This window comes from Cryptomeria japonica, chromosome 3 (genome assembly GCF_030272615.1).
Source record: "Cryptomeria japonica chromosome 3, Sugi_1.0, whole genome shotgun sequence".
NCBI classification, from domain to species: Eukaryota; Viridiplantae; Streptophyta; class Pinopsida; order Cupressales; family Cupressaceae; genus Cryptomeria; species Cryptomeria japonica.
In genome coordinates this window covers 986,187,749-986,200,643 of record NC_081407.1, presented here as the reverse complement: position 1 = coordinate 986,200,643, position 12,895 = coordinate 986,187,749, and the positions used below count along the sequence as shown (strand labels likewise).

At 37.3% G+C, this 12,895-nt stretch overlaps 1 protein-coding gene across 4 annotated transcripts in view; it reads right to left on the bottom strand.

Moving 5' to 3' along the window:
- LOC131071698 (uncharacterized) overlaps positions 1 to 12,895 on the bottom strand; it is an 84,255-nt gene that overhangs the window by 30,325 nt on the left and 41,035 nt on the right. The gene's annotated exons all lie outside the window — the stretch shown is intronic.

Sequence of the window (12,895 nt, the reverse complement as noted above, 5' to 3'; positions counted from 1 at the left end):
GGTTAAGGGGACATGTGGACAGGTTGCATAATGAACCTTCACCCATGGAAAAACCAAAACCTACAGTTAAATGTCTTGTCAAAAAAAATCAACAAAGAAAAGCCATAGATTGAGTTGAAAACAACATTATCAGACGCTATACACTTAACCCATCAAAGATAGATTTCAAAGTACATAGTATATATGTAAAGAATGTGTGCACTACATAACAACCTTAATATGGTTCCAAGATCAGGAAAAGGGGACATGTGGACAGGTTGCATGGTGAACCTTCAACCATGGAAAAACCAAACCTACAGTTAAATGTCTTGTCAAAAAAAATCAACAAAGAAAAGCCATAGATTGAGTTGAAAACAACATTATCAGACGCTATACACTTAACCCATCAAAGATAGATTTCAAAGTACATAGTATATATGTAAAGAATGTGTGCACTACATAACAACCTTAATATGGTTCCAAGATCAGGAAAAGGGGACATGTGGACAGGATGCATGGTGAACCTTCAACCATGGAAAAACCAAAACCTACAGTTAAATGTCTTGTCAAAAAAAATTAACAAAGAAAAGCCATAGATTGAGTTAAAAACAACATTATCAGACGCTATACACTTAACCCATCAAAGATAGATTTCAAAGTACATAGTATATATGTAAAGAATGTGTGCACTACATAACAACCTTAATATGGTTCCAAGATCAGGAAAAGGGGACATGTGGACAGGATGCATGGTGAACCTTCAACCATGGAAAAACCAAAACCTACAGTTAAATGTCTTGTCAAAAAAAATTAACAAAGAAAAGCCATAGATTGAGTTAAAAACAACATTATCAGACGCTATACACTTAACCCATCAAAGATAGATTTCAAAGTACATAGTATATATGTAAAGAATGTGTGCACTACATAACAACCTTAATATGGTTCCAAGATCAGGAAAAGGGGACATGTGGACAGGTTGCATAGTGAACCTTCAACCATGGAAAAACCAAAACCTACAGTTAAATGTCTTGTCAAAAAAAATCAACAAAGAAAAGCCATAGATTGAGTTAGAAACAACATTATCAGACACTATACACTTAACCCATCAAAGATAGATTTCAAAGTACATAGTATATATGAAAAGAATGTGTACACTACATAACAACCTTAATATGGTTCCAAGATCAGGAAAAGAGGACATGTGGGCAGGTTATATGGTGAACCTTCGCCCATGGAAAAACCAAAACCTATAGTTAAATGTCTTGCCAAAAAAAAATCATCAAAGAAAAGGCATAGATTGAGTTGAAAACAACATTATCAGACGCTATACACTTAACCCATCAAAGATAGATTTCAAAGTACATAGCATGTATGTAAAGAATGTGTGCACTACATAACAACCTTAATATCGTTCCAATTTCAAGAGAGAGAAAAATACTTGTTGATAACATGCTTCTAGGCTTGTAGCATTTAAAGTAAGACTCCAAGAAAAACAATGATGAATCTCTAAACTCTATGAAAGTCGTGTTATGTATTAAAAATTACTCCTAAGCATTTTTTGTGTTCAGTGAAGAACACATCCAATCAAAGATAAATGAAAATGAAAATATGACATGAGAATAAAATGAAGTGAGCAGATCTGACAGCATGATTACACCTTTTTATATGGCCTATCAAATTCAATATCTATCATGCTATGTTGAAGAAACTATGATGAATTACTTTAATGTCCCCAAATTACTAAAGTAGGTCAATGGGATTCAAAACATTTGACTACAATAAAAAGTAAATGGGAAGAAAGGTCCCTAGAAGCTGAAAAATTAACAAATAGCTAAAAAGAGGTAAACTGAAAGCAGATACACATTAACTATTTTATTCAGGTATGTTGTACTCATTCGAAACTCAATTTCCATACATCTTTTGTCAGGTCTGCCATTAGTTGATCGTCCTTTGTGGGATAACCTTAGTCAACTGTAATCTTCCCTATCAATATACAATGTCATCCTATTATGGTCTTTTCTTCTAACAACTTTGCAAGGTGAAGTGATCATCACAAGCCCAATAAGGATTAAGAAATAATGAAATATCAAGGGCAGCAGTGAAAGGTCCCCAGCCAATTTTGATACAAATTTTCTGAATTTTAATGCTGCTGGTTTGAGGTTTTAGGATAGTTTTCAAGTGGTTTTGATGCGTTTTAGGATGCCAATGATAGAACAACTCTTGGAATGGATTTATACACCAGAGATATAATACTTTGGAATTCAATCTGCAGAAATATAAAGTTCTGATTTTTATTTTCTGAATTCTGATTTCTAAAACAGCAAGGTAGCAACTTTCTAGAATTAATTTGAAACAAGACATGATCGCATACCAGGAGTCCAGCGCTCAACCAGGCTAGTATTATTGAAATTCTCAAATAGATCGCAGTACATAAGCTTCCAGGGAAGTTCAGTGACTCCAAATAAGTTTTTTGGCATCAACCATAATTAAATAAAACAAATATACTGAAACTGCTAAGAATTGTGCCTGGCCTGCAGGCAGTATTATTGAAATAGCCAAGTTTTCCTCAATGAGACACTGATCTGGTCCACATATGCCTCATGTAGCCTGAAGGAATTATCAGATTCATGCTGATAGGTGTGGACGATGGAGAAAGGACCAAATTCAAACCCTTTTCTATGGTGTACGGCTGTTCTAGACAATATGGGGTCTGTAGGATGGTACGGCCTGCTATGGGAGGGTAGGACTGCTGCAAATGAAGGTATGGCTGCCTTCTAAAGTCTCCAAACCCTCTCCAATCTGCAATTAATCCTCTGAAACTGCTGTAACAAGTCTAAATTGGAGCACAATTAAGAATCCTGAATGAAAACCTCCATACTGTGAATTGGGGTATCGTCCAAATCCACCTATCTTCAAGGAGTTTTCATTCCTCAAAGTTGCTATGGTGCTGAAATGTGTTGCAGAGCACAATACCCAAAAAGCTAATTGTAAAAACGATTGAAAAATGAATGAATGATATCTCCTCATGTCTTTAAACAGCTCCAAACCCTAATTCGATTTTAGGGTTGCAAGACTTTATTTAAATAAAGTTTATTAAACTTTATTTCATCTACTTATTAACTTTATTGTATTCCCTTATGTCTCCCTCAAGATGTACGACCCCCTTAGATTCCATTTATTAAAGAATTAAGTTGTAGCGAGGAGTCTTGTTATTGATGCCTTTATTATTGCATTAGTCATTTATTTCAATTTCATTTTCTTTTTAGTATTGGTATGAAGGCTTTTACTCCAGAAACAGATTTTTGTGAAGATCTCGTACTCCAATTTGCTCAGTAGGGTTGTGGTCCTGAAGCTGTCATGGAGGCCAATTTCTCCCTAAGAAGTAGGCGACGGATTTTTGCTTTTTTTGGAGACATTAACAATGGCCAGTTTCAGAAGTTTTTCAAATTTCATGATGAATTGCTTGTGCAAAGCGTAGCTTATGTGGTTGGGGGGGCTTTTGGCTAGCTTAAATTCCGTTTTAAAACCAAAATGGATATTTATGCCCTTATTATGGCTTGGGGGCTGGAATTGGGCGAGGATACAACAATGGTGAAGAAAGTTATGCAGACAATCATTCACGAGGATTATCTGATAGGTCTGGATTCCTTCTTGGAATGGGCGGAACCGGGAGTGGGTTTTGATGCCCACGAAGGTGTAGAGGACAGAGTGCAAGGTGGCAATGCAGGTTTATTCTCATTCCTCAGGTGGGCGAAAGGTATGTGCAGATATCACCGCTCTCAAGAGGCCAGAAGGGGTTGGGACGCCATCAAATTGTAAGTGGAAATCAAAAACCTGGAAGATGTCATTACGCAGGTGAAGGCAGAAGTGGAGCAGCAGCCGAGACTGATACTACGGCCAAGGCCGGTAAGGTTGCTGGAGAGCAATGGAGCCAAGGTGGCAAGAGGCAACCGCCGGAGGAAAGTCCGGTGAGTTGTCATTTTTTGCTTTTACGGGCAATGTACCTTGTTTTGTATGGTGGTTTTTAGTCTGGTTTTAGTATCTTTGGGTGTTTCTAGATGGATGGGTAGCTGACTGTTTAAAATCGTTTTGGTGGGTTGGTTTTTTTATTACGGTACTAGATTTTTTGGATTCCGCGTTTGTTTAAACTTTACTATGTGGACTTTATTTTGAATTTCAATAAAATATAAATTATTACCGAGCAAAAAAACAAAAAAAAAACTTAACTCATGACTCCTAGGCATCATAGCACAAGGGGGGGGGGGCCGCTTTACTATAATATAATGTGAATTAAATCACTTTAATTTTATTTAAATCAAACTTTAGACAATAGTTTATTTAATCTAGATTTATTCATAAATCTATCACGTGGACTCCAACTAAAAACTGAACACTTTCACCTATCCAAGGAAGATGACTGGATGTGGCAGTGCAAATCGATGATAAACACTCCTAAGACACTCTACTATGCTCCTCGGTCCTCTGCTCGTCAAACAGTCAACTGGCAGTCTCCTCCTAATAAATAGGAACCCTCCTAAAAATAGAAAACTACCTCAGAACACCCAAAACGTCTCCAATACTCCTCAGAAGATCACCAAACCCCCAAATGGGCTCCCTATCTACCACGTTAGCCCACGAGAACCCTAATTATAGGCTAACTCATGCTGAAAAGTGGAATGTCTAAGTAAGGGACATTACAAGCAGAAGAGCGAGGGATGATGCAGCAGATCAGCTGGGTAAACATGGCAAAATGAGTTGGAATTTTCCCTAAGTGTGAAGGATAAATTGGCACACTTTTCCAATAGCTTACTTAGCAATTCCTCCAAATCATGCAATATGGCCCAAGCAGAGTTAGCACACACTTTTGGTGGCAAGACCATAGGCTATTTTCACCAGCAAATATTTTGAATTGTTAAACCAATGGCATTCTCTACCTAGCACACAAATACAAAGGTGGTGCACTTTTTCTTTGGCCAAACCATCATAAAATTTTGTTTTCAAGGTTAAGTTGTTGACATTGTCTGCCCAAATCAACACTTTCGGATAAGTCTTGTCAATCTCCTTCTAGACACGCATTCAATGGCCCAGCCAAAAGTTTACTCTCCCAAACATTAGAAGCATGGCTAAAGTCTAAGTAACTCTGTCTTATCATGGAAAAGTAGGCAAAACACTTATGGAAGGCAAACATATTGAATGGCTCAACCAAAACTTTATTCTCCCAAACATTAGAAGCATGGCCAAAGTCTAAGTGAACTCTGCCTGTCATGGAAAAGTAGGCAAAACACTTATGGAATTCCATCAGCACCTAAGAGCAAGTGAAATCCGAAAAGGCACACTTTCTCGTGGGTTAAGCCAAGGTAAAACCCCATCAAATCAATCTGTTAGTAATTGACACCAAAACGCAAAAGGACAGTTTTTTTACACTAAAGTATTTTGGGTGGCATTGCCACTAATTTTCTCTGCCCAAGTTATGTAAAAAGTGGCAAATGTTTAAGCAATCTCTGCAAGGATATAAAGGACTAAAATCAGACACTGATGCATTTTTTCAGGGGCAAAGCCGTTAGTGGTGCGTGTCTAAGACTTTCAAAGCCTTAATGATTCCAATCACAGCTTTAAAACATAAAGGAACAGTGAAGAAGTATGCAAAGGAAAGCTCCAAAGCCCATATGTGCATGCTAGTCACACTTCAAACTTAAGACACTTCATCTCCACCATTCACAGCAGAAAAAAGGTTTATGTTCTTATGTATGCAGGTCTGTGAAGAGGTTTTCATTGCCATCAATGAAGGGCTTTCTAATGGAGCAGTAGTGTTTAAAAAAGTATCATCAGCATCCCTTCATATTCCTTCCTTCTGGTCTCTTCTCTGCCATAACACAATCCTACGCCAAATCTTCATTTCCAACAGGGTGGTTGATCAAATTTCTGTGTACCAAAGTGCAGAGACAGCAAAGAGGAGACAGTACATCAGCATTGAAGCTGAACCAGCTTGTGATAGAACCCAAACAGGATTGTTGAACAATTTACATGATGCATGGAGTAACCTATTTGATCACATATCTCACCTAATGAAGGATGTGGGTGGTAATTATGGGACATTTTCTCCACAGTGAAAAGAAAGTTATGAAATAACCCTTTTGTATTAAAGAGAGATTGGAAATAAAGGATAATATGATACTTTGGTTAAAAGGGAGATTGACAAAGAATATTTATCAATTAAAGGAAAGAATAATTGTGTTTATTAAATGACAATTGAAGACAACCTTTGTCAAAGTGTGTGATGGTAGAGTGGGAAAATCCCTGGCTGGAATCAGCAGAAGTCCTAATATGTCCACTTCAAAAAAGGATATTTACCTGGCACATCAATTTCTAGGACAAGTGTTGGAAGATGCATCTTCAGAAAAACAAAAAGAAGTCAAGAATGGAACAAATAAATAAGTTGGCAAGTTCAGCTTGGTGCTAACATGCAGCAAGCTGGCACAGAAGAAATCTGTAACCAAGGCAGAGATGGGTGAAGTCAAAAGCAATGAGTGCAAAGCATCTTCAATGTGTGGATTTTCTTTCAGCCAATAGCAATGGTAGATGCAACAGAGTAAAGAGGTTTATTTGACGTATAGTTTTTAATTTAATATGAAAACAACTCCCATTCATTTGCAGATAACGTGTAATGTCCCCTTTTCTTCAAGTGATAATTAATTAATTAAATGTTAAATAGTCCTATGTCCTTTGGGATTATTTAAATTTAATTAATTAGCAGCTGGACATACTTTATTTTATAAAGTGACTTTATAATGATGTCAATTACAAATTATAAAGTAAAGTCACTTTTGAGGAGAAAAGTAAATTAAAAGAGAAATAAAATGAAGTATTACTTTCGAAAAGGAAAAGTATTATAAAAAGAGGAAAAAGTGCAATGAGGATTCATTCTTGAGTTGTTATTTTCAAAGAAACTTTTCCTTGAGAGCTTGAGAGCTTTAGCTTGCAGGTTCAGAAAACTCTAGGACGGACGGACACCCTAGAGGTTTTGGCTATTTGGACGGAAACCTAGATCAGCCCACTTGGTGAACTCATCTCAGGATTCACAGTTGCACATCATTGATCAGTTTTAATGGAGATTTGATGATCTATCTTGCAGATTTTCAAAGGGTTTGTTATTTTTTGTATGGAGGCATTCCGAGTATGTGTTACTTGATGGCATTAGGCATCTTTTAATTTGTAACAGCAACATGTGTTTGTAAACAGTAATACATTTCTATATCAAAAGAATTTCATTGGCTTATTTAGATTATCTATATTTCATTGATTGATTTCCTTGAAAATCTATAATGTTCATCTTGCATGTTTGCATGTCACAATATTACATTATGATGAAACAAAATACAAGCAAAAACGAAAACCCATATCAGATTTGAAGCAATATCCAAGTCTGGGATATTTCAGTGGTATCAGAGCTGGTGATCTTGCCAGCCCGTTGGAGTTTCAGCATTGCATGTCAATTTGGTGAATACCCAGATTAGTGCATGTCAATTTGGTGAACTTACATGCCAGTTTGGAAACTACCCAGATCTTGCAAGTCAGTTTACTAAACTTGCATGTTAGTTTTGGCGACTACCCAAATCTTGCATGTCAGTTTGGCGACTGCCCAGATAGTTGCATGTTGCTTCTAATCAGTTGCATGTCATAATTTATGGTTGCGTGTTGCTTCTAATTAGCTGCATGTCAAAAGTTATGGTTGCATGTTGCTTCTAATCAGTTGCATGTCAGTTTGAGATCAATTGTTTCAACCACATACAACAAGTTTATAAAATGTCACAACAATGGGTAGAATTATAGATGGAAGATTGCCACCTACTTTCCTTTTGAAATCAACGTCACATACAACAGGTGTAAAAAAAGTTGCAATAATGGATAAAGGCGGATCAAGTCCATCAAGGATGGATAGAAGGAATAGTATAAATCCATAAAGAAGTGATCGACATATGGACAAGCTTATGAATGATATGAATGACTTCTTTCAAGCATTTCAAAAATATCAATCAGATATGTTATTATTGTTTAAGAAATTGCTTTTGGAGGAAGAAGCTAAGAAGATGAATAAGAGGCATAACAACGATGAACACATTGAAGTCACTAAAGATGAGCATATAGATCATTCCAATGCTGGGAATTCACTTGAAGAAGAGGCACATGAAACTTGTGGCAGCTATGGTAATTTTGCTAAAAGGGAGGAAGCTAATTCTGATTCGGTTATGCATAATAATACCGCTACATTAATTTTCCAAGAACAGTTACTTGAACATGCATCTACAAATGTGGATGTTGTGACTAATAAGGATGACAAAATAGTAGCCACGGGTACAAATTCAGATTTAAGCAATTTTGAAAGAGACATTGTTCATACATATGAAGGTTTTGTGGATCAAAGACTTCTAGCACAGCATGATTTAAATGATCAATCTATGGTTGAGGAAGAATATGTGGAAAAGTGTGTGGAAAAGAACATTATTTCAGATTGGAAAGACCTAACCCATCATGAAGAACTCAAGGAATCCACCTATGTTTCAGCATCACGCCATCGTGACTCTTGGGTGGGGCATAACACTTTTGTAATGGGGTGGACAGAGAATGATGGAGAGATCAAGAGGAAAGCTTTTCTTCCCTCCGAGGAGAGATGAAAGTTTCACTGCGGATTTCCCTTCAAACACTTTATCCACATTATATTTAAAAGAGGGGGGGAAATTCACTAGATCCAATCTCTTAGGAAAGAAATTGAATACTAAATGAATTGATAATGGTGTGGAAATGACAAGCTAATCCCTCTTTTAGAATGGAAAATGATTGAATTATGTGTTTTGAGACTAAGTGTAAAAGTAGCAAAGAACTGATTATAACTTTAAATAGATGCGTGGGATGAAACTGTGCACCTAGATCTGGCTATAATATGTCGAGACGAAGCCGCCCTGCGAATTTGAGGAAAAGTTGTCAAGACCGTGTTGAAAGTGCACACGGTCCTCCGAAAAAATGCACGAAACGAAAAGGGTTTTTCTGCCTCTGTGAATGGAGTCTAAATCTGCAAATACAACTGCACACCTGCAACCTACACACAGAAAAGCGAGGAAAAGGGGTTGGGATTGGGGGTTTCCCTTCAGGTCAAACCCCAGTTTTAGAATTAACCAAATGATGACAGAAAGTACTTGCAAGTAAATGTAAATGAAAGACTAAAATGTAATTCACCTCAAGGGAGGTTGTAGATAGAATTGCTTGTGTGAAATTGAATGTTGAAAGGGATCTCCTCTTCAATGGTTGAATCCTTGACTTGAATGCAACACCTAGCCTTGAAGGGAGACTTGAGAATGCTCAATGCTTGAAAGGGATGCTTGAATGCTTGAATGCTCTTGAATGCTTGATTGTCTGAACTTGTGATCGATGAAACTTCCAACCTCCTCACTTATGCAAATGGGAAGGTAAATGCAACTTATATATTCGTCAATCAGAGTTATTGGATTGATTTTTCGTCAAAGGCCGACAGAGGGAAAGTTTTCCCACTGAAAATGCAAAGACCAATGCATAGTTTGAATGAAGAAGCCCTGAAATAGGGTAGGGACAGGGGCACCACACCCCTGTCCTGCCCTTATCTCAGGACAGGAAGCAGGTTCAAGTAGTGTGAGGGGCAGAAAAAGTGCAGTTTTGGGGATTAAGCAAGTCTTGGGTCTCTGATCAGGCTTGGGGGGTTCAATTCGCCAACGTGAAGACCCTAATGTGGTCGAAAATTGCAAGGGTCGCAATTTTATGACACTGCAGCTTCAAAAGAGGAATTTGGTGAAGATGAGTCAAGGAGGTATCTGATTTTGAGAGGCATGTGCAAATCAGGAAAACAATTCTCTAAGGCAGCCACACTTGTGGGGCAACTTTCACATGAAGATGCAAATTTCAGTCATGAGATAGGTGCTACAACTTTGGGATCAATCAACAATGAGGTGCATAAGAAGGAGCTCGTAGAAGTAAGTTGCTTGAAAGGTATGACTGTCCTTAGTAAGTTTGATATTCCTTGTTTTGTACACATGATTACATTGGAGGAACACTTGTTAAGATCACATGAGGCATATTGTCTTAGAGAGCTAATTATAGAGACTAAGAGATTACCTAATAGGAAGATCTTACAATTAGATAATGTTTGATTTGTTTTACATACTACACCATGGAGTTGGTTAGTAATGAAAAACAGATCAGCTTTAGCAGCTAGGAATTTATGTTATTGCAGCAGGAGACACCTCATAGACCAGCACTCATGGAGGAACAATCTTCCCTCAGAAAAGATACAAGAAAGAGCAATGAAGACACCTTGGAAAGGTTCTGGTTTTTTGAGTTGGGACAGCAATCTTGTGATGCCACATGTGCACAAATCCAAGAAGGATAGTGGTGACAAGAAGTGTAGCATGGTAGACATTCATGAGTGGATAGATAAGTATGAGGTAAAGGTTGAAACCTCAATTTGCTAACAATCTGTTTTTTTACTAGCGGTTGAAGAAGGGCATGAACAAATTCATGATGTTGACAATTTCATTGAGGTGTATCATGATTTTATGGGTTATATGTTTAGTGGATCAACCATTCATGCTTTGACTTTGGGTATTAATGGAGACAACTACAATACAACTATGGAATTGTCATCTATTTCATATGCTTATGCAGTTGTTTATTGGTTGGGTTGTGACATAATTTTCATGGATTCATGGTTGACATGTGGCTGTCCTACATGGTTGTACATTGCATTTTTAGATTTATCTAGGTCTACATCAGTTTTCGGGTTGGATTGGAGTTTATGGAGACACGTTCACTTGATAGATAAGGTGTATGAGATGGGTTTCTTTCTCATGCATGGTTATGCAGACATCATTGCCTTCACTTTAGTTGCTGGTTTGATTTATAACAGCAGCCTTGAGGTGGAAAGTCTGACAGCTCTTGAGAGGAGTTCTCAGTTTGTCACACACCTGGGACAGCAGCCTATGATAGCATATATGATGGCAAACTTGGAAGATACAAAATAAAGGTGAGTCTCACGTTGATGATCAGCCATCTCCCATCTTTACATGGTTACATTCATCTTGTTGTTATGCAAGAACATGCGATAAGAATTGAAGAACCACATTGCATACAAGGTTTTACATTATACCTTTGTTACGTAACAATATCATTCCTTGATCACACTTGGAGAGTATATGTGGTAAATGAAGACATCATGGAGCATGTAGAGGACAGTAGCACTTCATGTTCGAACCTTTGGGTTTTGAGTTGCATCACAAGGATAGAGGGTTGTTCTACATTTCTGAGCAGGGAATTTTCAGCCATAGTTCAATGGGTTAGAATTCTCACAATGGTGATAGATGGTTGTTTCACACTATTGATCACAAAGACTTCAAATTGGTTCTTTAGGACAGAAGGTGGTTGGAGGATTTGGAATGATTGGGATCATTCTTCCTTTGTTGGAGGTTGGTATAGTGATGAGATTCCATCATCGTTTCTCATTAGAGGTACTTGCGGCGTCATTTTGAGTGGAATTTCCAGCGGCATATGGTGGATTGAAATGATTGATTGTGCACTTGTAATGATAATTTCTCACATCCATGGGAACTCATTCAGATTAAGATGGACATTTGGCATTGGTGGCATGATAAGAGACATCTATTCCTCCACTTTTCGTTGGTGTGAGAGCGTGCTGAATTGGGATCCTGGCATTGGCATGTTTGGTGCACTACTTCATTGGGATCATGATGAGTTGCAGCACAACTTTGGCCATAATGATGTTTATATTAGAGTTGAGCAGCGGAAGCTTGAAGGAGATACACATGGGAAGACATACCAAGGTCCTAGATTAATTTGGGATCCAGGTATTGGCTGGAACATTTGAGCTTAACGCAGATTTGATACATGTGATTGTTTGAGGACAAGCAATCTTGGGGTGAGAGGACTGTAATGTCCCCTTTTCTTCAAGTGATAATTAATTAATTAAATGTTAAATAGTCCTAAGTCCTATGGGATTATTTAAATTTAATTAATTAGCAGCTGAACATACTTTATTTTATAAAGTGACTTTATAATGATGTCAATTACAAATTATAAAGTAGAGTCACTTTTGAGGAGAAAAGTAAATTAAAAGAGAAATAAAATGAAGTATTACTTTCGAAAAAGAAAAGTATTATAAAAGGAGGAAAAAGTGCAATGAAGATTCATTCTTGAGTTGTTATATTCAAAGAAACTTTTCCTTGAGAGCTTGAGAGCTTTAGCTTGCAGGTTCGGTAAACCCTAGGACAGAAACCCTAGAGATTTTGGCTATTTGGACAGATACCCAGATCAGCCCACTTGGTGAATTCATCTCAGGATTCACAGTTGCACATCATTGATCAGTTTTGGCTATTTGGATGGAAACCCAGATCAGCCCACTTGGTGAATTCATCTCAAGATTCACAGTAGCACATCATTGATCAGTTTTCATGGAGATTCGATGATCTATCTTGCCGATTTCAAAGGGTTTGTTATTTTATGTATGGAGGCATTTCGAGTATGTGTTACTTGATGGCATTAGGCATCTTTTGATTTGTAACAGCAACATGTGTTTGTAAACAGTAATACATTTCTATACCAAAAAGAATTCCATTGGCTTATTTAGATTCTCTATATTTCATTGATTGATTTCCTTGAAAATCTATATTGTTCATCTTGCATGTTTGCATGTCACAATATTACATTATGATGAAACAAAATATGAGCAAAAACGAAAACCCATATCAGATTTGAAGCAATATCTGAGTCTAGGATATTTCATAATGGTCTCCTATTGTGTCCCATTGGAAGAATTTGAGTTGAACAAAAAAAAACATACAGGTGGTCCGCATGTTTTTCATTTATGCAAACAAAG